Source organism: Pteropus alecto, unplaced genomic scaffold (genome assembly GCF_000325575.1).
Source record: "Pteropus alecto unplaced genomic scaffold, ASM32557v1 scaffold134, whole genome shotgun sequence".
NCBI lineage: Eukaryota > Metazoa > Chordata > Mammalia > Chiroptera > Pteropodidae > Pteropus > Pteropus alecto.
Window position 1 is genome coordinate 5,588,408 of NW_006436283.1, and position 3,162 is coordinate 5,591,569.

A 3,162-nucleotide genomic window follows, 5' to 3' on the forward strand; every position below is an offset into this window, starting at 1 on the left:
GGTCTCTGTGCTTGGTGCACAGCAGGTGTTCGGGAAGTATTTGTTGAATAAATGAGTTTAGGTTATTTTATGGCTCATCTGCTTATGTCTGCCAGTGATTCACGCTGTGTACATCCTCTCCTTCCTTTGCACACCTGCCCCTGAGTGCATGCGCGCGCGCGCGCGCGCGCACACACACACACACACACACGCACACGCACGCACGAACACACTGTCAGCTGCCTGGTATGGTGCCGGGTACCTGGGAGTGCTGAGTAAGCATCTGGCCCACCTGCCAGAGTGGCTGGCAGATAGATGGATGATTGGCAGCAAGCTGCCTCCATCCGTTGCAGTCTGTGGCCCTCCCCGTGGTGGGGGTGGGGTGGGGTGGGGCCCCCGTGTGGCTCCTAGAATCTGGGCTTGTACTCGGCTCCTATGATTCACTTTGTGGAGTATCCCTGGTGTGCTTTATTCAAGATCTCTCTCCCCTAGCCATCCAGAGTGCCCTGGGCCATCGTTAGCAAGCATCAGGCACCCATGGCCCTTTTAACAGTGGTCGTGGGTCCCAGGCTGTCTGGGCGCTTGGGGGAGTACTTCAGGAGGAGAGGGAGGGAACTTGCAGAGGAAAGCACAGGATGGGGGCAGTCTCCCTGTTTTCTAGATACTTCTATAGTCCCTCTCCTTGGAGGGTGAGCCTGTGCTGCAGCTCTCTCACGGAACCACTAGATGTCGCTGTTTCTTAATGGATGGAAAGTGGGGTGTCTGGAGAAGGGATAAAAGTTTCCAAGTCGTGCCCGTTTTAGAGATGGGGACAATGAGATCAGGGAACACAGCTAGGGCGTTGGTACGGATTCCCCTGGGTAACACACCATAAAGCGGCTGAAGGACCTCAGCCTTCCGACTCCCAGTTCCCCGGTTTGGCCTCTTCCTTCAAGATCTGCTTCTCCCGTGAGGCGCAGGTGAGTGGGGAGGAGCCTGGAGGCCGCATTGACGGAGGAGCAGGCAGAGGGTGGCCAGGACGGTGGATGGAGCCCCAGGGCATGGGGCAGACCTAAGGATACCGGGACAGGTGTGAGCCCACTCTGCATCACTCAGGGTGGTGAAGGTTAACAGCCTCTGCTAGCCTCCAGTGAGGGGGGCTGGGGCACCTCGGGGCAGATGGAGAGGGATGCTTATGTGGTTTAACCAGAGATAAGAAAAGTTCTCTGCTGCCCGCAGTATGGTCCCTACGAGCGTGAAGTGCCGTCGCTAGGGACCGATTGATTGAGGTCAAGCCAGGACGCCCCCTCGGAGTTTTCCGTAGTTTCTTGCATGTAATGGACCGTTCGGTAAATATTTGTCAACGGAATCTCTATTAAAATGAAAACACCCCGAGGAGGGATGAACCATTTCGTTTGCTAACACTTCGCTGCAGATTAGTTGATGACACTAACTAGCGCCCTGACACGTGTTCATGCAGCACAGGTATGTCCTGTGAGGTGCCAGAGAGACAGGGGGGTTTGGAGTTTGGGCAGATGCCTGGGCAAGGCGTCAGACCCAGTGTGCTCAAGGTCAGAATGAGGGCGCTGGAGTGCCTGCTGCCAGCAAATATGATCGTGCCCCTTCTCGGCTGAAAACTTAATCACTGCCAGAGTCCTCGAGAAAATGTCCCACCCCCTCCCGAAGGTTACAGAGGTCCTTCCTGATGTGGCCCATCATCCCTTCTTCAGCCAAACTCTTCTTGGAGTGCGAAATGAACCTTATTGCCTCCTTCGCTTTGTGCTTGCTAGTTATTCTCCACACCTGGCTCAGTATCCCACACTCTCTGCCTGGCTAATCCCAATCAAAGTCAGCTTAGATGTCTCTTCCTCCAGGAAGTGCTCTCTGCCTGGCTAATCCCAGTCAATTCTTCAAAGTCAGCTTAGATGTCTCTTCCTCCAGGAAGTCTTCCATGACCCACGGAAGGAGATTTTTCTTCTAGATGATCCCACAGCATTCTGCTGCTGCACCTCATCACAGTTATATCACAGAATTGTAAGAGATTGATGAGAAGTAGGATATGTTCAGCGTTAAAAAAAAATCCTAAGTGTGTAGAAGATTTGCAATAAAAAGTGATAGTTATCCGCCTGCATCAGTCAGGGTCTGGTCAGAAAAACAGAAACTGTATCAGTTATTTTAACAGAGAGAATTTAATATAGAGAATGGGCTAAACCCATATTGGACGACCTAAAAGCCAAAAGAGAACATTGAAGCCGCATGGATATGATAACTACTGAAGGAAGCCATTACTTCCTGGGCTGGTGGAATGAAGGGGAGAGGTTAGTGTTATGTGACCTTAGAAGCTCAAAGAAGCGGCTGTCTGGAGCTGGCTCAGTCCTCTGAGCCCTGGCTGAGTAGAGCTGACACGTTCGATGATGATGTGTGATGACGTTATGCCATAAAAACCTGGTAATTGGCATGGACCCCTGCTGCGGGGGTGGAGCTTTGTGGCTGGAGTGACATGGACGAGAAGGCACTCCCTTCTCTCTCCTCTAGCCTTCTGGTTTCCCTCCAGCCCTATTATTGGCAGAACCTAACAGGGAGCCAGCTGGCAAAAAAAAAAAAAAAAAAAAAGGCACAACTCGGTGATTTGCAGAGTCCCAGCCTCAGCATCACAAAACAGAGTTGAGAAGGATGGACTTGGAGAACAGCGATGATAACGTCGTAACGGACACAGCTCATCCTTACATATCCTTCTGCACGCATTTAAACTCCATCGAATGATAATCACAGTTTTATGCTTGTCCCTTACGAGGTACGGCTACCTTTGTACAAAGACCCTCACCTTGTTCTCAAAAAGAGGAGACAAAATCCCAACAGCCATTATATCCATTTTTCTTAAATGCCTACAGCACCTGGTCTTCCTAGGTGGTCTCCCATCCAAGTACTAACCAGACCTGACCCTGCTTAGCTTCCGAGATCAGATGGGATCGGGCACGTTCAGGGTGGCATGGCCGCAGACTCCATTATATCCATTTTTGAGTGACAGTCACAGTACACACTTCTGGATGATGTTGATTACCCCTCACATTTAGTCACGGTCTCATCTGAATATTCTATAACTTAAAGACCAAATTATAAAGTGAACCACTGCCTTTCTTAAATAAAATTAAAAGGGAAAAATAGAGAAGAGAAATGAATTTATATACAGAGACACATGTCTGT

At 50.4% G+C, this 3,162-nt stretch overlaps 1 non-coding gene across 1 annotated transcript; it reads right to left on the minus strand.

Moving 5' to 3' along the window:
* Nucleotides 1-2,840: 2,840 nt before the first annotated feature.
* LOC112480065 lies at nucleotides 2,841-2,959 on the minus strand. The gene has a single exon (XR_003046486.1). It is a non-coding gene; the product is annotated as a 5S ribosomal RNA (ribosomal RNA).
* Between the last annotated feature and the right edge of the window lie 203 nt (nucleotides 2,960-3,162).